General features: G+C 44.2%; 1 protein-coding gene across 3 annotated transcripts in view; it reads left to right on the forward strand.

Annotated features, from left to right (window-relative positions):
• Positions 1 to 6,620: 6,620 nt before the first annotated feature.
• The window catches only part of SV2B (synaptic vesicle glycoprotein 2B), a 180,333-nt gene continuing 161,699 nt past the window's right edge, over positions 6,621 to 25,254 (forward strand). For 2 of the 3 annotated variants that reach the window (XM_032392089.1, XM_032392086.1), the window contains exon 1: positions 7,711 to 8,000. The gene's annotated coding sequence lies outside the window, so the exon portion shown is untranslated. Of the gene's footprint in view, positions 7,290 to 7,710; positions 8,001 to 25,254 lie in introns of those variants that run through there. The other variant, XM_032392088.1, reaches the window with a different exon arrangement.

Consider the following 25,254-nt stretch of genomic DNA (forward strand, 5'->3'; position numbering starts at 1 on the left):
GCACAGAATTCCAGGAAGTAATGAAAACCAAACTAGAAAATATGTGGTTATAGACATAAAAATATTGATGTTTTAAAAGAACAATAATAACAATATCTTGTGGGTTTTCATATACAGTTGTTTTTGAACAGCACAGGTTTGAACTGTATGGGTCCACTTATAAGCAGGGTTTTTTTTTGATAAATACAAAACAGTATTGTACATTACATGTACAATACAAAACAGTATTGTAAATGTATTTTCTCTTCCTTATGATTTTCCCCTCTAGCTTATGTTATTGTAGGAATACAGTATATAATATGTAGAACATACAAAATACGTATCAATCAACTGTTTATGTTATTGGTAAGGCTTCTTGTCAACATTAGGTTATTGCTAGTTAAGTTTTGGGGGAGTCAAAAGTGATATATGGATTTTCGACTGTGTAGGGGTCAATGGCCTTAACTCCCATATTGTTCAAGGGCCAGCTGAATATACTACATGTACAGTATAATCTATAAAATATATAGTACTAGGGCACCTGGGTGGCTCAGATGGTTGGGCGTCTGCCTTCGGCTCAGGTCATGATCTCGGGGTCCTGGGATCGAGTCCCGCATCGGGTTCCCTGCTCGGTGCAGAGCCTGCTTCTCCCTCTCCCTCTGCCACTCCCTCTGCTTGTGCTCTTCTGTCTATCTCTCTGTCAAATAAATAAATAAAAAAAATCTTTAAAAAAAAAATATAGTACTTTGCTACATAAAAAGTTGTCCTATCAAAACTCTATAGCTTGGCCAATGCTTGGGACAGCTTTATTTTTGCAAGAACTCTCTTCAGTCCACATCAGTCACCCCATGATAGAAATGTTATGCTAAGGCTAGTCAACCTTGGGGCGCCTGGGTGGCTCAGTTAGTTAAGCATCTGCCTTTGGCTCAGTTCATGATCGCAGGGTCCTGGGATTGAGCCCCGCATCAGGCTCCCCACTCAGTGAGGGGTTTCCTTCTCCCTCTCCCTCTACTCCTCCTCCTCTGCTCATGCTCTCTCTCGCTTTCTCTCTCTCAAATAAAATCTTTTTTTAAAAAAGGCTAGTCAACCTTATTTTATAGCAAGTTTTAAAATGTGGTGTCAGGCTGATATCTAAAGGTCAGGAGATAAAATGAAATTCAGTAGTCTGAAAGGATTTATTTGAAATGTATAAGGAGAGAGAGACTATTGGATCAATTTTCTGTTTCTGCATGGGAGATAAATAGCTCAGAAAATTTGCTTGGACAAAGCAGCTGGTCTAACTACTTAAAAGGATTTAAGTCTGTTTACTAATCCTTACACTTAAAATTCAGTCATTGTAAAAGAAAAAATATGAAAACAGGGGTACCTGGGTGGCTTAATCAGTTGAGTGACTCTTGATTTCAGCTCAGGTCATGTTCTCAGGGTCTTGGGATCGAGCCCTGTGTCAGGCTCTGTGCTGACCATGGAGCCTGCTTGAGATTCTCTTTCTCCCTCTCCTTCTGCCCCTCCCCATCATTTGTGTGCTGTCTTTAAAAATAATAATAATAAAAATATGAAAACAGCACAAAGATCAGGAAGAATGAAATGGAGTTAAACTTTTGTAAGATTTTTGCATTGTTTGGGAAGTGATAAGTGAAAAGGTAAAGTGCAATTAATTAGAGTTGCACTATAAAATCTCTAGAGTACCTAAGTAAAGTAAAAATACTATAAGGGGAACAGAAAAGCAAATTGAGTATATGTACTGATTTAATTAAAAACCTTGATCACTGAGAAAGAAGGTAGAAAAAAGATAAAGAAACAATGAAAGATGGGACAAATAGAAAACAGAAACCCCTAAATGCTTGGAAATTATGCCACATACCTCTAATAATTCCATGGGTCAAAGCAATCACAATAATCATTAGATAATAGTTTGAACAAAAATGTATATGAAACATATCAAAACTTAACCAAAGCAGCGTTTAGAGGGAAATTTATAGTTTTAAAGGGTATTAAAATTAATAATCTAAGTTTCAATTTGAAGAAGAAAAAGTCAGAAAATTAAATCAAATGAAAGAAGGATGAAGGAAATGAAAAAAATCAGAATTTAATGAAATAAAATGCAACGGAATAAAATTTACAAAATTTGTTTTTAATTGGTAAGATAATAAAATTGATAAATCGCAGGCAAGGAATAATAATAATAAAATTACCAAAATCAGAAATGAAAAATGAGTCATCACCACAGCTAATAAATTTGAAAACTTAAATGAAATGGATAAAGTCCTTGAAAAGAAATAGTTTGGCAAAGCTGATATAAAAAGAGAGAGAAAATATGAATAGTTCTATAGCTAATAAAATAATTGAATTTATAATAAAAATCCTCTCATAATGAAAACTTTAATAATTTCACTGGTGAACTTTTTCAAACTTTTAAGAAAGAAAGAATACCAATGCATACAAATTATTCCAGAAAATAGAAGTGAGGAAAACTTTTCAGCTCATTTTATAAGGCCAGCGCAACTTTGATATAAAAAGTTGATAGAGACATTACAAGAAAGCAAAATTATAAGTTGACATCTCTCATAAACACAGAGTATATTTTTAAAAGATGTATTTATTTATTTGAGAGAGAGAGCATGAGCGGGAGGGGCAGAGGGAGAGGGAGAGAGAATCTCAAGCATATTCCATACCTAGCATGGGGCATGGGGCTTGATCTCATGATCCAGAGATCACGGCCTGAACCAAAACCAAAAGGCAGACTCTCAACCAACTGTGCCACCCAGGTGCCCCAAACACGAATATTTTTAATATAAAAATATTAAAATATTATCAAATCAAATAAATAATATATAGAAAAGATACTATATCATTGCCAATTGGGGTTTGTTTGGGGAATATGAGATTGGTTTAGCATTCGAAAGTCAATCAATGTAGGCACACCGGGTGAGCTCAGTGGATAGAGCACGTGACATGATCTGAAGGTTGTGAGTTTGAGCCCCATGTTGGGCATAAAGATTACTTAAAAAACAATGACAAAAGTTAATCAATGTAATTGTCATTATTAATTGCATAAAAGAGTAAAACTATATGGTTATCTCAATAGATGGAAAAAAATTTGACAAATTATTTATTATGTACTTTTCAGCAAACTAAAAGAAAAAAGGAAGTTCTTTAATCTGATAAAGGTTAAAAAAATAAGCACCCATGGCTAATATCATACTTAATGGTAAGAATGCTTTCCTTATGAAATTAGGAGTAGGATATTGCTTTTCATTATCACCACTTTTATAATTAACATCATACATAACAGTATGAAGACTTTTTCCCCTGAATTTAAGAATAAGACAAGGATGTCCAGTATTACCATTTTAATTCAACATTGTAGGAGAGGTCTTCACAGGAGCAATAAAGCAAGAAAAAGTTTAAATAAGAAATAGAATGTTGGAAACAAAAAGTATAATTTGTCTTATTCATATATATTATATACCTTCAAAATCTGAAATAATATACAAACTGTTAATATTAATAAATGAATTTAGCAATGATACAAGGATGTAAGATATGAAGACAATATATTTAATATTTAATAAATACATTAAAATCAATGTACTTTGATACTGGATATAAAGCCAACATAACAATTTTTATTTTGGTATACTAGCAACAAATAATGGGTAAATGAAGTTAAAGTACCAGTTACAATAGAATCAAGAGTGTAAAAATAGTTAAACATAATACTAACAAATTATGTGCTAGATCGCTTCACTGTAATCTATAAAGTAATACTGAGAGAAAGGAAGATCTGAATAAATGGAGAGATATACAATGTAAAAGGAGTAGAAGAAAGTATTGTTAAGGTGTCAATTCTCACCAAATTCATCTATAGATTTAGGGCAATTCTAATCAAAATCCCATCAGGGTGTGTGTCTGTGTGCATGTGCGTATATGGGTAAATCAATAATTTGATTCTAAAATGCATGTGGAACCTCTGAAACAAATAATACATTATATGTTAAAAAATAGAAGGAAGGGAAAAATGAAGGGGGGGGGGGAATTCGGAGGTGGAGACAAACCATGAGAGACTGTGGACTCTGAGAAACAAACTGAGGGTTTTAGAGGAAAGGGGGCTGGGGGGATAGGTTAGCCCGGTGATGGGTATTAAGGAGGGCACATATTGAATGGAGCACTGCGTGTTTTATGCAGACAATGAATCATGGAACACTACATCAAAAACTAATGATGTAATGTATGGTGACTAACATAATAAAATAAATTAAAAAAAAATGCATGTGGAAAAGCTGGAGACCTAAAGGGGCCAAGACAATTTGGATGAAGAAGAAAAAAGTTGGTGAGCAAACATTATCAGATTTCCAGACTTATAATAAAGGTAAACTAATTAAGACAGTGTTGTGTAGGTACAAGGATATGCACATAGACCAATGGAATAGAATGGGGAGTTTAGAAATAGATCCACTCTAGGTGGTCCTTTGATTTACAACACAGGTGCTATTGCGAGCCAATGGGTAAAAGTGGTCTTTTCCATAATGTTTCTGGAACATCTGGATATCTATGGAGAAAAAATAAACTTGGACCTACTACATCCCATACGTGAATAGAGGATAGACCAAAATATGAAGGGTAAAACAGAAAGGCATTCCAGAAGAAAACATGAGGATAATAGATGCCTGACCTTGATGTAGATTGGATTTCTTAAATAGGACCCCCCAAATTATATGATTAATATTTTAATCCTAAAAGAAAAAAACTGATAAATTGTATTTCATCAAAATTAAGAGAATAAAAACATAAGCCCCAAACCGGGAGAAGATATTCAAACTACATCTATCCAATCAAAAACCCATATTAAAAAAATAGAATGCCTTACAGATCAGTAAGAAAAAGACAAGGAAACCAGTAAATTGGTCAAAGGACTTGAAATGGCACATCACAAAAGGATATTCAGCCATTTGAGGAGGTCAACATCATTAGTCAACAAGGAAATGCAAATTAAAACCACACTGAAATATCACTACACACGTGAGAATGGCTAAAATTAAAAACACAATGCCAAGTTATGGCAAAGAAGTAGAATATCTGGAATTCTCATACTACAGGTGGGTCTGTAGTTGCCAAACCACTTTGGAAAGCTGTGAGGTAATATCTACTAAAGCAAAGCATGTACTTACCCTATGACCTAGCAATCCTACTCCTGGTTACATACCCAAGAGAAAAGTGCATATGTCTATCATACACTTTATTCATAATAGCCCTAAACTGGAAGCAACTCAAATGTTCACCCTCAGGAGAAGGAATAAATAACTTGTGTTATATTCAGACATCGCAGTATTATACAGTAAGAAAAAAGATTGTCCTACGAATATGTATAACAGTATGGATGAATCTCAGATATTATTTTGAGTAAAAGAAGGCATACCCAAAAATACCCACTGAATGATTCTATTCCTATGTAGTTCAAGAACAGACAATACTAACTGATGTTGAAAAAGGTGAGAATAGCAGTTACATCTGGGGGATGAGCGGTTATTGCTTGGGACTGCACACAAAGAAACCTCTGGATGCCAGAACTGTTCTATATCTTCATCTGGTTGGGGGCTGCACTAATCTATATTGAGCAGACGCTATATGCCTCTGCCCTTTGCAGTAGCAGCCAACAAGAGACAATGATTTCCCATAGCTTACATTCTAGTGAGGAGGACAGACGTTAGGCATCTAACTTTAGTAACATGTGTTGGGTGCCGTGGTCGAGGACTTGGTGGTGGCTCTAGGCACAGATCAGGGAGAACTCAGTTATTCTAGGGATGAGGGGAGAATTGCTCAAGGAACAGATGGCTCAGCTGAGAACCATTAGGCATTAGGGAAAGGAGAGTGAAAGGAAGAGAACATTCCAGCCAAGCCGGAACGCTATGTGCAAAGTCCTGGAGGGGAGAGTGAGACACGTGCAAGCAGCTGACAATTTGGTATTGTCGAATACAGGGGAAAGGAGGGAGGGGGGCGGTGGGAAGGCAGGGCGGCTGGGCAGTGAGAGGCCTGTCCTTTGGCGACTAAATGAGATATGTTAGAAGAGTCGCAGCTTTTTAAGGCCACTGGGAAGCCAATGCATGGTTGTAGGTAGGAAAGAGTCAAGATCACTTTTACATCTCAAGAAGGAAGTCCAGGAGGCTGAGAGGTGGGAGCTCCTGGGATGGTCCCGGTGAGAGAGGATGGGGGGCCTGGAGTGGGGCGGGGACATAGGAGCTGGCCAGCCACGCACTTATGTAGAGACAGTGACGGGGCGGGGACCGAAGACCTCGTGACGGTGGCTTGTGCTGGGTGGGGAAGAGGAAGTCTTTCAGGACTTGTGAGCATTTCAGCACTACTAGCGAAGGAAAGCAGTTCCAGACCCTCCAGGAGGCCAAGCACCCGGGGCGATAGTTGATTTCACCTCTGAATTTCCAGTGTCATTAGGTTTCCTCTCCCTTCCTCCTAGAAGGAACTTTGCTCCTGAAAAGAGCCTGTCACTGCAGGGTGAACTCTTCTCTGGGTGGATGGGGCGGGGTGTGTGTGGGGGGGTATTGGAAGGAGGGAGACAGGTGGAAGGGTTTGTTTAATGCAGCAAGCCCCGTTGTGTCTTCCTCCTTCTTCCCACTCGCCAAATAGGTTCTTCTCACTCAGTTCCCTGATGAGGTAACAAGGACAGAGCGATTTAATTGCATCCATTATCTGAGATACTTTGGCGATGCAATTAGCAGAGGATTCCCCTTGCCAGGAATTTGAGTCCTGTCCTCTGATGCGTCCTAGTTTGGAGTTGGTAAAGAGGGGATGTGGAGTCCACAGCGCCCCCTCGCCCAAGGCGGGGTAGAGAGAGCGAAGCGAGATGAGGACCAGAATCATTCGGGTACCAAACTCGAAACTCGAGGAATAAGAAGTTTAACATCTATCGGTCTACAAATCCAGACAGCCTGGGGCCCCGCCTGTCCCCTGCCCAGGGAGCTTTCGCATTCACTCCGCCTTGAATCAGAAGGGATTTAGAAGCACAGAGCTGCCGGCAGCGGATACCGCTAATGCCTAGGCCGGGGGAGAAAGCGGGTTAGGATCTGATCCCGCTGCGCAGAGGACCCAGGAGCCGCCCGCGCTCGGTGCTCGGAGTGGCGGGGGCGCGCTGCGTGCTGCGCGGGCGGCGTGGTTGCAGTGCTGCCGGTGTGACAGCCGCGGACTCCTGCCTCCCCCGGGATCGCCCCAGCGCCGCGGTGGCCGGAGCTGCGGGCCGGGCCGCCAGAGCGGACGCTGCTCCGCCCGCCCCCGCCGCCGCCCGCGGATTTCCCACCCAGGTAGGCGACGCGGTGGCTCGCTCCGGAGCGTGCAGAGCCGGCCGGCCGCGGACTCCGCGCTCGCCTACGGGGCCGAGACGGACACGCTGCTACCTCTGAACGTTGTTTATAGTAAATGGCACCAAAGACGGGGGAGAGTCTTGGAAAGCCGGCGCAGAGAAGCAAGGACTTGCCGGCCGCCTGCGGCTGCGCGCCTCTTTGAAGGTGGCATCCCCAAGGGCTGGTTTTAAACCCGGTCTGAACTGTTAGCGCCGTACAGTTCTGCAACTTAGGCTACTGACATTTCTTAAGTCCGTTTCCCTAAGCTTCCTAGCCACGGCTTTTAGTTTCAGTTATATTCCTAGGAGATGGGTTTTGCTGGTGGCGGTTTGTTCCCAAAGAACAGATGAAAAACATGCTTACACCTGGTGGCTCTGGGTTGGGGTTCGTGAGTGTGTATTTCTGTATGTGGAGGGCGCCCTCCGCGGGCGTGGGAGCCGTTTCTTAGGGACACAGAGAGGATTTGTTTAGAGATGGATTTTAGCGCAAGGAAAAGAACATGATTTGTTCTGCAGGGATGGGTGAGCCAACGCGTTTGGCCAGGGAGGAGCGAGGCACAGTCGTTTCTTCCGCAGACGGGTGTTAGATATCTCTGCTGTCTGGGGTTTGGTAGGACTGGGGGAACGCGACCCTTGAACAGCAATCGCAGATGCAAACTAGCTCCGTTTCAAGGTAACTTAACGTCCTTGTCTTGGGCTCTGCTAAGAGCAGCTGGGTGGGGTGGGGTGCTGGGGGGTGGGTGGTGGGGTGGAATCCCTGCTTGTTTTCTTAAAGCCTGTTTGGGAGGTAAAAGTGGGTGGCTTTGAGGTTCTAGGAGTGGCAGGTGAGGGGCGAGAGGTGTGTGTAGGGGGGAGAGGTGGGCATTGTGGCCAGCTCAGCAGCTGTTCTGCTACACTGAACCGCTTCTATGTTTCTGCTTCCTGCCCTTTCCACCAAGAAGAGGTGGCTTGTCCTGTTTGCTCCAGTCAATGCAGCAGATCCAGTACAGGCTCATTCTGCATCTTTCTTGAGTCAGCAAATACTCACCCAGCACCTAGTATGTGTCAGAGGCTGGATTAGTCCTTGGGGGGGAATGCAGAGATGAGGAAAACAAGGTCTAGGTTCACCAGGCGCTCACACTTGGTCGGGGAGAAACACGTGTAATAATCAAGTGTGATGAGTTCAGTCATGCAGGTGTGAGGAACGAGTGGTGGGAGTCGTGAGGAGGAAGGAATTAATTGTGCCAGGAGATTATTTTTTAAACGAAGCCCTCACAGATGAGGTATGACATGGATTTCAGTAGGGACTGGGTCCCTCTCTTGGTCCCTTTCATCTGTGAGTGACCCCCATCACTCTCTGACCCCATCAGCATCCCGGCCATTGGATGGGCAGAGCTCTCCAGGTCAGGATAGGGCTGGCATTTGCAGTGCGTGACCAGACCCCAGTAGACACACACACAGGAATGCACCCAATGCAGTTCAGACTTTTTTTTTTTCTCTTTTTAAAAAAAATTGATTGTTTTCCTAAATTCCAGGACCAAGAAGGTTTTGAAGTAGTACTTCACAAAGGCAGGGATTCTGGAAAATTCCGAGGGATTTTCAGAACGGATGAACTTCTGCCTTCTTCCCCCTTGGGTCCCTGACCTGTCTATACATCTCCCAGCTCAGTTTAAAGGGAAAGATCTGACCTTGATTATGTCTTAATGGGTGGGAAGGAAAACTGAAGCTGTTACTACCAATCTGCTGTCTCAGAGATGAAAATCCAACCTAATGGATGTTTCTCCCTGCACAAAAACTGTGGTGGGGGATGAAATATGATAGAGCTCTTATGTGATGCGTGTTTGCCAGAGCTGCGTATCACATGCATTTGGTAATCTAAACCATCATTAAGGTGTTTGAAAAGCAGGCTGGTAGACTTTGAGGAGCCCAGGCTTTGATGGGCAAACAAACCAGGATGAGTGTCTTGGGCAAGTTACAGAGCCTCTCTTTGAGCTTTGCTCTCCTGATCTGTAACAAGGAGATAACAATAGAGTTGTTATAAGAATTACACAGTAGGTGCTTACAAAATATTTGTTCATTGTTGAGTGATTTTTGGACACAAATTGTGTGACATGAAGTCGGTGCTCAAGAAATTGCAGTTCCCTTATTGAGTACCTACTACGTGTCAGTGACTGCTTTATGTGTGGGGAATGCAGAGTTGAACTAAATGGAACCCCTGTCCTCAAGGAGCTTAGTGTGTGTGTGTGTGTGTGTGTGTGTGTGTGTCTGTGCCTCTCTGTGTGTAAAACAACAAATAACTAAGTAACTAGATAGTGAATCAGCCAATGATACATTATAATGGAGAGAAATAAAGCAGGGTAAGAGGAATGAAGAGTGCTACTAGAGGGTGCAGTGAGGATTGTTATTTTTTTATGCAGTCTGGGCAGGGAAGGCTTTGCTGATAAGTGACATTTGATCAGACCCCTTGGGGAAGTGAGGGAACGAGGCAGCCAGATGCTGAGAATGAGCATTCTGGGCAGAGTAACAGCACCTGCAAAAGCCCTGAAACAGGGGAGAGGTGTATTCCTAAGAAAATCAGAAAGGAGGCCAAGGAGGCTGTGGTTGAGTGAGGGAGGGGGACAGCAGTAGGACTTGAGGGTGACACGGCAAGGTCACTGGGGTATTGCTTCTTATGATATATATATGTCACTAAGATTTATGTCCTGAGCTCTTGGTTAAGGAATTGGCTGAAATGCTACACTCTATGTTTAGAAGAAGGTTGGTCGGTAGACGTAGGTTCCTGTGGTCACTCAGAGCATAAGTCAATGCAGCAAGCAGAGGCATAAATCTTTGCAAGGAGATGAGAGGCACAGGAATTAGGGAGGCAGTGCAAAACAGTGTGCAGATATCTTTCATCCAGATCAAGTATTTGTGTTCCTTTTGAACCTGAACATTATGTTTGTTTCTTTTCTCCCACCATGAAAAAAAGCACCACCTTTAGTGAAAAGTCCTGCAGACATTGTTCTTACTAGTTATTATCTGTTTTCTTTGCAAATGCTAAGAGTTTCTATGGTTGTGGAAAGGTGTTGGAGTTAATTGGAAATATCCTGACCTCTGGTGTCTCATGGAATGCATTTACCTGGTGTCATATGATGAAACTATTTGAGGCTTCCATCTTGCATGGTTAGGATGAAGACCACAGTTTGCTCCTCTGCTCTTTTGAGACTTTGTTCCTCCACAGATTTGAGAGCTCTATTGCACAACCATTCCTGGGGCAGTAGACATCCTACAGCGTGTTCTGTGGACAGAAATGGGGCTGGGTATTTGAGAACCTTGTCGAAGTTTCTATGAAATAGGATGTCATCTGGCTGGGTCACCATCAGGGTGGCTGGCAGGATTTCCCTCAAGATGTCTCCAAAGGCGACATTCACCTTAGTGAATTTCTCCCATCCAAGGTCTGACTTTTAGTTTTGCTGCCTTGCAAACCTGATCTGTCTCTCTGGGCCACATCCCCATGACCTTGCTCCCCTGCATGTCACTGTACTGATTTGTAATGGCTGAGACACTGTGTCACATGGCTAGTAGGTCTTCCTGCAGACTCCCCTTCATGAAGTCTAAATCATAAGGAGGACATTTCCCAGTGAGCATGTACTCAGAGCTGAGCAGCTTAGATGGCTACTCTAGGGACTGATCACGCACATTAGGGTTGATATTGCCAATGGGACTCCAGGAGAAACCTCCCCGAAAGCAACCATTTACTATTGTCTCACATGTCTGTGGGTTGGCCTGGCAGTTTGCAGATCTGGGTTATCCTTGGTTGATTTCAGCTGGGTTTACTCATGTAATTTTGGTCTGCTGATGGAGTGGCCGAGGACTGGCTGCTTTAGGATGGCCTCGGCTGGGATGACTCAGCTCTGCTCCATGTGGTCTCTCATCCCCCAGTAGGTGAGTCTAGCATGTTCACATGGTAGTGGCAGTAGTCCGGGAGAGAGTGGAAACCTGCATGACCTCGTGTGGCCTAAGCTTATAGCTGGCACACTATCATTTCATCCTTGTCTATTGACAGGATGTCACAAGGCAGTGCAGAGCAAGGGAGCAGGGAATAGACTCCACTTTTTTTTTTTTTTAAAGATTTTATTCATTTATTTGACAGAGAGAGAGTTAGCGAGAGCAGGAACACAAGCAGGGGGAGTGGGAGAGGAAGAAGCAGGCTCCCTGCAGAGCAGGGAGCCCGATGCAGGGCTCAATCCCAGGACCCCGGGATCATGACCTGAGCGGAAGGCAGACACTTAATGGCTGAGCCGCCCAGGTGCCCCTAGACTCCACTTCTTGATGAGAGGAGCTACATAGTCACATTGCAAAGAGTGTGGATATAAGGAAGGGAAGAATTAGGGGTATTTTTGTGATCATTCTACTATAAGGACCTTAATATTTAAAGTCCCCTGGCTAAGGCTCCTTTTCTGCTGAACTCTGTTTGAATGGGCAATGCCTGCAACTGACCGTTTTTCTCTTTCTTTTCTTTTGCGTTTCCATGGCTGAACTTTGGACATATATACCTTTTGATAGTCATTCATTCACCAGTTGAGTGTTCTCTGTGTGTCAGGCATGTTATAGGCAGGGGACACCACAATAAAATATAATGTCCATCCTTGTGAAACATTAATTCTAGTTGGGGGGGGAGATAAATAATATGGAAGTAAATAAATAAATAAACGTGTAAAGACAGAACATCAAGTGGGGGAGGGGGGTTGGGGAGTGCCTGGTTGAGTGGGGGTGGGAGACAGGGTTGAGTAGGTGGTGGGCATTTTATAGAAAGTGGTCAGGATGACATGAAGGAAATAAAGGAGTGAGCCAGATGGATATCTGGGGAAAGATTCTTTTAGGCAGGGGAAGCAACAAGTGCAAAGGCCCTGAGGTGACAGAGTACTGTCATGTTCTGGAAACAGCAAGGAGACTCATGGAGAAGGAGCTGAGAGAGAGTCAACATGGTAGAAGTTGAGATCAGGGAAATAGCAGGCAGTTAGGCAATACATAGTCTTGTAGGGCCTTGTATGGACTTGGGCTTTTACTCTAAGCAAGATGAGAAGTCATTGGAGAATTCTGAACACTGGTTGCCATGATCTGATTTATGTATTACAATGATCACTTGAGACTTAGACCTTATAATCGACTTAGAGGGTCAAGAATGAAAAAAAGGAGGCTACTGCAGTTCTTCAGGCAAGAGGTGATGGTGGTTTGGACTAGGTGGCTAGTGATGATGGTGAGAAGTGGTCAAATTTTGGATATATTTGATGATGGAGAAGACAGGACTTGCTGATTGGTAGATTAGGCTATGAGAGAAAGAAAAGAGTCAAGGATGACTCCGCATATTTTGATTTGAGCAACTGGAAGAAGAAGCCCTTTACTGAGATGGAGAAGGAACAGTCATGGCATTCAATTGGATGTACATCGGGAGATGTTAAGTAGATAGTTATATATGTGAGTCTAGAGTTGAAGGAAGGGTTTTGAGAGGGAGACACAAATTTGAGGGTCATTAGCGTGTTATTTATTTGTCCTTTCAGCAAGCCAATTCACTGCTGTATCACCAGTGCTCAGAATGTTGCCTGGCACATAGTACGTGCTCAATGAATATTTATTGAATGAATGAATGAATGAATGAATGGAACTGTTTATTCTCTGGTGGTGACTGTACATTGTTACTTCAGTGGATCTTGAAGTGTAACTCCCTGCAGTTATTCCCTTTCTTTCCAAGGTCTTGTGGGAGCCTTATTGTGGATCTCATGGACTAAAAACAGACTTTAAATACAAAGGCTCCAATTGCTTATTTCTTACAGAAAGCAATGTGTGGTGACAAGTAAGAAAGAGAAACAAGTGGAAGCCAAAAAATAGCTCATACTTTCGAAAAAAAGGAGACAAGATCTTCGAGAGAGAGGTGGCTGAAATTCAGGGGTGTGATGTTCTTTGGTTATTATTATACTGCTCTTAATTTAAGATTAAGCAGGATCAGGGAAGAATCTTGAAAAAGGGAGAGATTTATTTAAATCAATTTTGTGCCAAGTGAGAGTGTCACCAGCTCGCTTGAAAAATCCCACATCTACAGCATCTTGCATAATGTGTTCCTGTTTTTAAAAGGAGAGAAATAGGCAATAGTTTTATTGGAAAGGGGGGGGAGGGTTAGAATGACTCCAATCTCAAATTCTAGGTGCTATCCATTTCCTCCCCATGGTGTGGCTGGATATGTGTGAGGGTGAGTTTTGTTGGCAATGATATTGAGAGGGAGGGAATGAGAAAATTAGGTACTATAGTCAAAAGTGGTTTCCTCTGTGTGTGTGTTCATGTGTCTATGAGAGAGAGGGAGAGAAAGAGAGTGTCAATAGTGGGGGGGGGGGGGAAAGAATTGAAAATCAGAAGGAAGTAAGAGAAAGATAGCAAATTGGCCTCCATTTTTATGTGTGGGTAATAAGACTGATTACATGGGGCATGGGATGGAGCAGTGGGATTTGGAATCAGACAGAACTTGGTTTGAACTCAAGACTCATTACTTTCTATCTGTGTAAACTTGAGCAAGTTATTTAATTTCTCTGAGCCTTGGCTTCCTCAGGTGTAAGATGATGATGATAATGATGATGATGATGATGATGGTGAGGTTGATGATGGTGATGGTGGTGGTGGTGGTTGTGGTGATGGTGGTGATGGTGGTGATGAGGGTGGTGGTGATGGTGGTGATGGTGGTGATGGTGATGGTGGTGGTGGTGGTGATGATGGTGATGGTGGTGGTGGTGGTGGTGATGGTGGTGATGGTGGTGATGATGGTGGTGGTGATGGTGGTGATGGTGATGATAGTGATGACAATGATAGTAATAACATCCAAGTGCTCTGCAGTTCCTTTCATGCTCCTGGACTTGGAAATATGTTGGTCAAAATTTTGATTAAGTGATCATCATATCTTTATGTTCCTAAAGGACTTAAAGATTCTGTGTGAAGAGAGAATTGAGAACCTGTCATTTAATGTTGCTAGTGCTATTGAGAAGATGATTTGCATGGGGCTCATGATATTCAAAATAAGACAAGTGGATAATAATCAGCCTTATGGGCTGGAGATTTTCAGCTGTCTCAGAGGGAAGCCAACCTTCTATTCTCTGCAGTAAGCCAACCCCATTAGCTCAGCTCAGTAATATCCCATTGTTTGTTGGAAATGAGTGATGAAAATGTCTGAGTCCCTTGGATTATATAAATGCAGAAACTTTCCTCTCAGATGCTTTTGGGCATTGCTCCCACAAAATCTGCCCCATGGTGTCTTCTACTGGAAAAATCTGCTATTATCTCTGTTCCAGGCATAGTAGGCATGCAGTAGATATTTATTAGATACGTAAATGAGTAAATACTATTGTAGTTGTTCTCCTGGCTGAACTTCTTCCTGGTGATTCTTCACTGGCCTGGCCAAGAAATGAGAGCATAAGTGACAGTGATGAGCTAAGTCTTCAGCACCTAGTAGGTACTCAGCAGCTAATGGTGTCTCTTCCCCCAACTTCTGTGCCTTTGCTGCCATTCTGGCTTCTTCTAGACCAAAGATCATGCACTCAACTTTCCCTTTGAGGAGTTAGATCCTATGGGCTGCATCCTTTCTCCCACTTCCATTTTACAGATGGGAAACCTGAGGCCCAGCAAAAAGAAATCACAGAGCAAAGTACCCTTGGAGGCATGGAGGAACAACCTCATTTCCTTCTTGTCCAGCTCTGCATAGATGCAAGGGAAGGTAATTTTGCCAGACCTCCAGAGCCTTCTCGAATCTCAGATGTCAGAGTCTGGAAGCTGGCTGTTTCAGCTGCGGGTGCAGTGCCATGCCCTGTTTCCGTGCCAACCACAGATGCCACATGAATTGGCAGGAGCTCTGGGCCCCTAAAACTCACCTAAGCAGGGATAGGTGTGAGTTTTCAAGGTCTTCCCATGACAGAAACCAGCAAATGAATCCCTGTGATTCGAGAAGGTTCCAGAGGTCTGGCAAAATTACCATCATTACTCCCACATGCGCATGTTCTGTTGTAATGAATATTTCACAGGTATTTTCCTTTTCAGGTCCAGAGCAAGTTCAAGTCAGTGGAAGGACTTCCTTCAACTACAGGGTCTTAGCGTTTCCGAGCTGAAGGGACCTCAGAATGCAGGAATCTCAACTCCTTGGGATACATTCTTTGTTCATCGTAGGGGTAGGAGTAGGAGTCCTCCTCCTGCACCAAGGTGGGGAGCTGAGTCTAGAGAAGAAAAGGACTTACTTATCTAAGGTCCTGCAGTAAGTTAATATTGCAAGCCCAGTTAGGCTTGCAGCAACAGAAGTTCATCTGAGGGTAGGGACCTGGAGAGAACAGAACAATGGGGCCTGGGTTCCCTTCATGATTATGCTTAGAAGTCCTCTGAAACAGCACAACTAGTTTGCCCAGGCAGGCGGAAGCCTGATTAGATCACTCCATGGTTGCCTCTGAAAAATCCCCAGGGATTTCCCCTGCCAGCCTCCAAAGCCCAGGCCCAGTGAGGGCTGTTCTTGCTCTGCCTGTAACCCCTGCTCTCTTGCCATGCCCAGAATCTGACCATGGCCTCGGATCTGATCTGGGGTGCAGCAGATGGCACAGAGAGAGGAGTGGAGCTCAGCTGGTGTGTGGGCCATTCTGAGGGAGAGGAAATGGCCTTGTGGGCCAGCCTGCTGCCAATCAGAGTGCTGGACCCAGGGACGGGGCTGGAGAGCTCATGGCAAAGGCAGGAGCTCCTGACCTTGGCCCCGGAGGGCTCAAGGGACTCAGTTCCACTCCTACCTCTATGATGAGTGATAAACACATTCCACCCATGCTCACTTGAATGTCCATGGGGTAAATGCAGCCACTTGAAATTTCTTTTTTTTTCAAGCAAAGCATAAAAATGAATCTTTAAGGAAAGGGAAGCTATTGGAAAGTAATGTAAAAGAGTAGCTTAAAAGTCAAAGTGATAGAAGATGAACTCCTAGGGAATTGTCATAAGCAATATGGAAGCAGGATGTGGTGCTGAGCCAAGTCCTCTCGCTCCCCACAACGAATGACTTTTTTTTTCCTCCTTTGAGTGATACTGACCAATCTCTGGTGCAGAAGCTGTGCCAAGCTCCTGCCCTTACATCATGAGATTGGTGGCCTCCTGTTTCCACAATGGCCCAGTGTGTAGGATTTGGAGGCACCATGCAGGGCTGTCAAAGCCTGGGTTAGTCCTATCAGGTTTTGCAGTCTCATCTGTGTCATTCCCAGGTCACTGTCCTGTTGCTTTCAGCCCATTTCCTGTGGACAAGGAAGGCCTCTTCTGGCTGACTCGATTTTCTGGTCGGCTCTTGGTTTCTTGAGCTTCTTGGAGATGGTGGAAGGCAAAGAGCCCCAGAGCCAGACTGCCTAGGTCCCCAGCCTGGCTCTGCTTCTTATGAATGTGAGACCTTGGGCAGGTCATTTAACAGCTCTGTGCCTCAGTTTCCCAATCAGTAAAATGGGAATGATGACAGTATTACCTACTCTGTAGAGTTACAGGGAAGAAGACATAAGTTAACTTGCACAAAGGGCTTAGAATAGTGACTGCCTCCTAGGGACGTGTTCACTGAGGGAAGATAGTATAAATGCCACATCCTGAATCCAAGGTCTGGCTGAATTCCGTTTATGGTAGCTGCCACTCCAGTCTTAGTCTGTCACCCTGGATTCCCTGGAGCATGCTCAGGGCTCTGCCCCTCTGCTCTCACCTTGGAGAGACAAGGGACTGCTTCGGGCTTGCTGATAAATCTGTTTTATTCTCACTTTATAGATAAAGAAATGGAGACAACAGGGAAGGGTAATTTTATAGCAAACAATTTTGGCTAGGTGCTAGGAACACACATGCACTAGGTGCTATTTCTCTGGGAGCTTCCTCTAGCCATCTGATCATGTGACAATAAGGATTATTATTATTATGCATACCTGATTTCATTGAATTTTCACAATCTCTATGAAGTGGGGACTTATTGTCTCCATTTTATGGTGGAGTAAACTGAGGTTCAGAGAAGTTAAATAACTTGCCCAGAGTTTAGCAGCCACTAAAGGGCAGAGTGGATTCAAATGCGAAGCTGCCTTCTTGCTCTAGAACATGTTCTTTGCTCTGTACTGTGGTTCCTCCTCACCCAGTCCATGAAGGTTGTTAGGTGTGGCCCTGGGCCTCAGCCCACCACCCTGACTTAGCCTCTACCACTTTTGATGTTACAACCCACTCTCTTGTAAAGGGAATTTGCAAATATCTGGCTAGTGCCCCGTGGGCTTAAACCAGGCACTGGATCCAATCTGCTTTCAGCCTCCGGAGCTGGTTTCCTACACTCACATGTCCCTCTGCCCTATCTGTAGGCTTATTTTCAAGGTCAGTACTTACCTGTAGGTGGAGATGTTTAACTTCAAAAAGCATCGAACTTCAAGTGTCCTTGAGGGTTAATAGGCCCTAACTCAGTGCTCTGGAGGCTCATAACTGAGATTCTTCTATTACTTTAAGACCAACGTCCTATCTTCTTCAATGATGAGTTGAGAGAAATCTGCTTATGTTCCTCTGCATAACCTGACTTCATTTATTCTGGACACTCACGTTGGGTTTGGACCCACACCCAAACCATGCTCTTTTGCAGATGTCTATTTAGCCACTGCTACGTTGTAGGCTTTGTCTCTTACACTTTTCTCTTATTGGAAGGGTATCTGTTTTCTCCCTCTAGAACTTTCCTCCTCTGGAAGCAGAGTCTTTGAGGCTTGCCCCAGGTGCATCGTGTGCTTATGCAAACAGGGCCTTACCACTGAAAGTCTGGGCCCTGAACCAGTAGCACCAGCATCACTTGGGAGCTTGTTAGAAATGTAGAATTTCAGCTCCCACCCCATACCTGCTGAATCAGAACCTGCATTTTACCGAGATCCCCAGGTGATTTGTCTGCACAGGTCACACCATCTCCATATCACTTTTTCCCTGTTTCAGAGCTCACATGGTCACATACTCTTGGCCCCACACCTCTGGCTCATCAGGGAAGCAGGAACATGACTCAAATAGGACCTGAGCTTCCTCTTTTGGCCTGGTCCTACAAGGGCAGCAGTTCTTGAGCTCTGCCATTGGGGAGCTCATTAATTAATAACTAGAGCACAAATCAGGGAAATCCAAATCAAAACCTCAATGAGATACCACCTCACACCAGTCAGAATGGCTAAAATTAACAAGTCAGGAAACGACAGATGTTGGCAGGGATGTGGAGAAAGGGGAACCCTCCTACACTGTTGGGAATGCAAGCTGGTGCAACCACTCTGGAAAACAGTATGGAGGTTCCTCAAAAAGTTGAAAATAGAGCTACCATATGATCCAGCAATTGCACTCCTGGGTATTTACCCCAAAGATACAAATGTAGGGATCCAAAGGGGTACGTGCACCCCGATGCTTATAGCAACAGTGTCCACAATAGCCAAACTGTGGAAAGAGCCAAGATGTCCATCGACAGATGAATGGATAGAGAAGATGTATATATATATATATACACACACACACACACACACACACACACACACAATGGAATATTATGCAGCCATCAAAAGGAATGAAATCTTGCCATTTGCAATGACATGGATGGAACTGGAGGGTGTTATGCTGAGCGAAATAAGTCAATCAGAGAAAGACATGTATCATATGACCTCACTGATATGAGGAATTCTTAATCTCAGGAAACAAACTGAGGGTTGCTGGAGTGGGGGCTGGGGTGGGAGGGTTGGGGTGGCTGGGTGATAGACACTGGGGAGGGTATGTGCTCTGGTGAGCGCTGTGAATTGTGCAAGACTGTTGAATCACAGATCTGTACCTCCTGAAACAAATAATGCCATATATGTTAAGAAAAAAAAAAAAAGAAGAAGATAGCAGGAGGGGAAGAATGAAGGGGGGGAAATCAGAGGGGGAGACGAGCCATGAGAGACGATGGACTCTGAAAAACAAACTGAGGGTTCTAGAGGGGAGGGGGGTGGGAGGATGGGTTAGCCTGGTGATGGGTATTAAAGAGGGCACATTCTGCATGGAGCACTGGGTGTTATGCACAAACAATGAGTCATGGAACATTACATCAAAAACTAATGATGTAATGTATGGTGATTAACATAATAATAAAAAATTTAAAAAGACTAGAGCACAAGGTGAGAAGGAGATATCACAGAAATATATACCGAGTGAATGTTTGTGGGAACACAAACTCTAAACAGTTGCTGTTGCTATATGAGAAAAGAAGACTGGGGACCAGGAAAGCTATTGGAGTAGGTGAAGGAGTATGGCCTCATTGGGTTCTGAAGGATGGGATAGTTTTCCAGGTGGGTGGTGGGCAGGAGAAGGGGATTCCTGATAGCAAAGACAGTTTGCAGAGTAGCAAACAGATGTGCAAGCGCTTGCTTGATTTGGGAACAATAGGGAGCAATAGACAGGTGTGGCCAGAACATGGAGTGTGAAGTGGTTTGGGTCAGGGGTTGGAAGACAGGGAGAGGGAGGTGGGGAGGAGACATTTGTTGGGAAGTGGTGTGGACACCTACTGGAATCTCTTGGGGGTCTAAAAGTTCTCAAGTGTGCCAAGGTGGAAAAAGCTCAGGAACCACTGAGATACATAGGGGAGCTGATTGTCTTGGCTCCTTGAAATGGTCCTCTAAGTAATGAGATAACCGCTCACTGTTCTATGCTGTGGCCACAGGCTCGGCTGTGTGTGAATTGAGTGGATCAGAAGTCTGATATGGCCTCGGGGCGCCTGGGTGGCTCAGCTGGTTAAGCGACTGCCTTCGGCTCAGGTCATGATCCTGGAGTCCCAGGATCGAGTCCCGCATCGGGCTCCCTGCTCGGCAGGGAGTCTGCTTCTCCCTCTGACCCTCCCTCTCATGCTCTCTGTCTCTCATTCTCTCTCTCTCAAATAAATAAATAAAATCTTAAAAAAAAAAAAAAAAGAAGTCTGATATGGCCTCGATCACAGACATCTGTCCAATTAGAGAAATAGCAGCCTTGGAAACTGTGATTGATGTCTTGGAGAAGCTTTAAGGTACAGAAAGACACAAGAGAGTATGGACAGCATTTAAGAAATATAAAAAAGCCCTTAGACCACATTTGCCCAGAACAAATGGAGCAGAAAGTTCTTTCTTGTATTTGAAAGAGCCTGAGCCGCTATTTCTCAGACAGTTGCTTGGATTACATGATTCCAACCCATAACTGCTCCAACAGTTACTAATTAGGACTCCCCCCCTCCTTTCTCCCTCTTGCCACCATTTTGGGTGTATTAGAACTATGTTACTGATAATCCAGAAAATTGGGAAAAGAAAAGGGAAACCCACCTATAATCCCATCATCTATGTAAGCATTTTGAGTCATTTTCTTTATTTAAAAATAACTAGGTTAAATATGCAGTTTTTGGACACCCGCCCCGGCAGAGACTGACAAGCTCTTCATCAAACAAACCAAGTTCCTTGTCTTCCGGTACAAGCAAACTACGTCTCCCAGCTTCCTTTGCACGTGGGTGTGGCCACGTGACAGTTCCCTGGCCCGCCAACCTCCACGTGCTCCTCTAGGCCCCCCCCTTTTTTTAAAAATTTTATTATGTTATGTTAGTCACCATACAATACATCATTAGTTTTTGATGTGGTGATCCACGATCCATTGTTTTCGTATAACACCCAGTGCTCCATGCAGTACGTGCCCTCCTTAATACCCATCACCAGGCTAACCCACCCCCCCAAACCCCTCCCCTCTAAAACCCTCAGTTTGTTTCTCGGAGTCCATAGTCTCTCATGGTTCATCTCTCCCTCCAATTCCCCCCCCCATTTTTCCCTTCCTTCTCCTAGTGTCCTCCATGCTATTTCTCATGTTCCACAAATAAGTGAAACCATATGATAATTGACTTTCTCTGCTTGACTTATTTCACTTAGCATAATCTCCTCCAGTCCCATCCATGTTGATGTAAAAGTTGGGTATTCATCCTTTCTGATGGCTGAGTAATATTCCATTGTATATATGGACCACATCTTCTTTATCCATTCATCTGTTGAAGGGCATCTCGGCTCTTTCTACAGTTTGGCTATTGCGGACATTGCTGCTATGAACATTGGGGTGCATACGGCCCTTCTTTTCACTACATCTGTGTCTTTGGGGTAAATACCCAGTAGTGCAATTGCTGTGTCATACAGTAGCTTCCCATCCTGCTTGGGGCTGTCTCATGTGCAAGAAATAAACTCTGCCTATATTAAAACACCGACTGACATCATAGAGTTCATTTGTTACAGTGATTGGCCTACCTTCACCAATACAGAGCCTGAAATTGTAATTTTCCCTTTTTTCCCCCAGAAGTTTATGGGAACTCATTGTAAAAGATCAAGAAGAGTGTTTCTTGACAACATGAAGGTTAAAAAGTTGCCCCCTGAGCTGACCGTTGGGTTGCCTGTTTTCTAGGCCCTCCTTCAGTGCGGAGAAGGGTACAGGGTTAAACATCAGTCTTTCCTCTGGTGACTATTATAGGAGCGTATACACTGAAAAGTCTGAAGTTCAATATTTTGCCTTTCCTTCTCTCGTTGTTTCTGACCTATGCAAAATGATGGGGCTATCTTGTAGAATCCATTTTTTAAAAAGATTTTATTTTTATAGAGCAGTTTTAGGTTCACAGCAGAGGGGAGTGGAATTTCAGAGGATTTCCATACCGGCCTGCCCCTGCAGGTGTAGAACCCCGCTGTTAGCAGCCTCCCCCACTGGAGTGGTGCCTGAGTTACAACTACTGAACCTACATTCACACATCATAACCCCCTGCAGTCCATAGTGTCCCTTACTTAATATTCACTCTTGGTGTGATACATTCTATGTCCCATATAATTTTTTTTAAGGATTTTATTTATTTATTTGAGAGAGAGAGTGAGCATGAGCAGGGGGAGGGGCAGAAGGAGAAGCAGACTCCTGGCTGAGCAGGGAGCCCCACGGGGTTGGATCCTAGGACTCTGAGATCATGACATGAGCTGAAGTCAGACCCTTAACGACTGAGCCACCCAGGGGCCCCATATGTCCCATATAATTTTTAAGCCAAAAGGCTTGCTCTGATACTTAAAGATTGTGTAACTTTGGGCAAGGTGTTTAACTTCAGACCCTCAGTTTCTTTATCTGTGAAATGGTCATAGTGCAATCTACTTTGTGGGGTTATCAAGGAGCGTTTATCAAGGAGATAATGGTTGTTCCGTGGTGCTTAGCAGGATACAAAGGTGCTTAGCACTCAGTAGTGCTCCCCACTAGACTGGAAACTCCCTGAGAGCTGGGACCATGTCATCTTGTCTACCACCAGAGCTCTGGTGTTTAACATTTTCCCCGGCACACAGGAGGGGCTCAAACTTACTTATCAAACTTGGAGCACCTTAAAGAAACCTGCATATTTCAAAAGGGAAGTGCTGTGACCCTGGATTACAGAACTAAGAAAGGTGTGAGGGGAAATGTGGGGAAGGTATAACACCTTGACCTTGCGGTGCTGGAGGGTTAATCTATCAGTTTACCAAAAGGGTTAGAGAACAAGAATTTGCAAGAGAAGGTGGGGGTGCTTCCCATTTCTGGTGTGTGTGCTTAGGATTGCTCTATATTTGGATGATGACTCTCTCGTTTGAGGGTTAATCCTCTTTGTTCGAGTCATCCAGCCCGGGGATTAACTGCTTTAAACTCCAAGCCTCACTGGCCCTGACAATGTGAGCTTTATGTTGCCAAGAACCAGGGCTTCCAGGGGTCAATTTCTGTGGACGCAGCACACAAGGCTCCTTTGTGGTTATTTAATCCAGCCCCTTAATGCTATGGAGGGAGAGACTGAGGCCCTGACAGGGGAAGTGACTTGTTATTTCCTGTAGCGGATTTGTGATCAGAACCCCTGTTTCCAGCTTGGAGATCGCTTCTCTGCTCTGTGCTCATCTCCAATGAAGGGTTCAGGAAAAGGAGCTTAGCTGAAAGAGTCAAACAGTGGATCAGTGGGAGAGCCCCAGTGTTGATGTAAATTCTGTATTGTTCTAGAGAAGTCTCCAGTCTGTCTATGAAAAGTCCAGCCTGCTTCCTTGCTCACAGGTGGGCTACTTAGAAACCTCCGTGGGGCTGAGTCCCCCAACCCTTTTCTGGCTTTGTGTGCTCGGCTCAAGATTCCCATTCTGGGATGAAGGACATCTGCCTGGCCCACACCCGAGGGGACCCTCACTCTAAGTTGAACATGGAATGTGAGGGAAAGGGGGTTCTCAGAGGAAAACTGAGGACCGTCATAGGAGGAGTCTTGGTTGTTGGACAGGCAGTCCCCTGACCATCACACACCCTAGGCTGTCTTTTCTGGCTGACATAAGGATTCCTAAGTATTAGCTTTGTTGGTGAGTGTCAAAGACTTTGAAAGTCTGGCTGTATTTCCATCTTTCCTTCCTTTTCAAAGGGCTTCCAGTTTTCATAACCATGTCCTTGCTTGCCCGAATCTTGCATTTTAAGAATTAAAATATGCACAATTCAAAGATGGATTCCCTGCCCCCCATTATATCCTTTTTTTACATTGATTCATTCAGCATTCATTTCTTGACTGCCCGCTGAGCTAGGCACTGGGGTTAGTGGTAGGCAAGGAAGACCTGAGCCTCGCCCTCTGAACTGCTAGCTTGTCTATAATTGGAAGACCTGTAGGCACCCTTGCTGCCCATCAGGGGTACGAATTTTGCTTAAAGAACGTGCATTGTTGAGTCCTATTGATGAAGAGCTGTTCTGCCAAAGAATGTGACTCTGCCTTCTTTCTGTGCATAGGGAATCTTGGAAGGTGATGAGTAGAAAATCCATCTTGGGACCAACCTGCCTGCCGCCTGAGGCTGGGAGAGAGTGGGTGGCCTGGGTTTGTGCTGCTTCTGTTTGCAGGGTGAATGCGAAGCGGCACCCCGGGGCTGCTCTGTTGTTGGGTGGTGGTGTTTGAACACCGGACAGCAGATCGCTTCGCTATTTTCAGGTTATTTGTATAAGCCCAGCAGCTGGCTGCTGTGTAATAATTTTCAAAAGCAAAAGCCTGAAGATATTTGCTTAGAGAGAGAACAAAAATAGGCAGAGAAGGAGGTGTGTTCCACAGTCCCGTGCAGAACGTGGGATTGCTGTGCCTCACAAAGGCGGGATTGTTCCTTGGTTAGAATTCCCTGTGGGACTTCCCCTCCTCAAAGTTCAGGAAAGGGTCATGCATTCTGGAAGGGAAGCCTGTCTCATTCTCTTTGCACGCACTGACAGAGCTAGAAAAACTGCCTTGGCCCCGGGGATCTGGTCGGACCTGTGCTGATAGCTGATAGGGAGCTCACAAGCAGCCATTCTGGCTTTGAGCCCAAGGTCAGCAACCAGAGTACAGACTCGGAAGTGCACGGAGCTACACTTTTCTCTCTTTCAGTTTTATGTCCCATGGTGGTTAGACTCTGGAGTCAGATTACTGTGTTTGAAGCTCATCTCCTTTGCTTACGAAATGTGCTTCCCTGCTCTATGCCTCCCTTTCCTTACCTGTAAATCAAGGGCAATATTAATAGTGCTCTGTCTCATACAGTTGTTAAGAGAAATAAGTTAAATGAGATAATACAGTGTTCAGCATAATGTTGGGTGTAGAGCAAGTGTATTAGTCAGCTGTTACTGCATAATGATAATGCTGCATAACAGACATCTCCAGGTAGCTCAGTGATTCACCCAACAAACATTATTTACCTCACTCATGAGTTGGCTTGTCAACTGGGGTGGCTTGCCTTCATGCTGCAGGTCAGGTTCAATCCAGCTATCAGGATGCTACTAGCATCTACTAGGGACATTTTCTTCTCGTGGCAATGATAAAAGAACATGAGGGATGCCAAACTGTACAAGTACATTTAAAGCTTCTGAGTACATCATGTTTGCTAACATTTCATTGCCCAAAGCAAATCACATGGACAAAAGCCCAACATCAGTGAGGTGGGAAATATATTCCT

Source organism: Phoca vitulina, unplaced genomic scaffold (genome assembly GCF_004348235.1).
Source record: "Phoca vitulina isolate PV1807 unplaced genomic scaffold, GSC_HSeal_1.0 scaffold65, whole genome shotgun sequence".
Taxonomy (NCBI): Eukaryota; Metazoa; Chordata; class Mammalia; order Carnivora; family Phocidae; genus Phoca; species Phoca vitulina.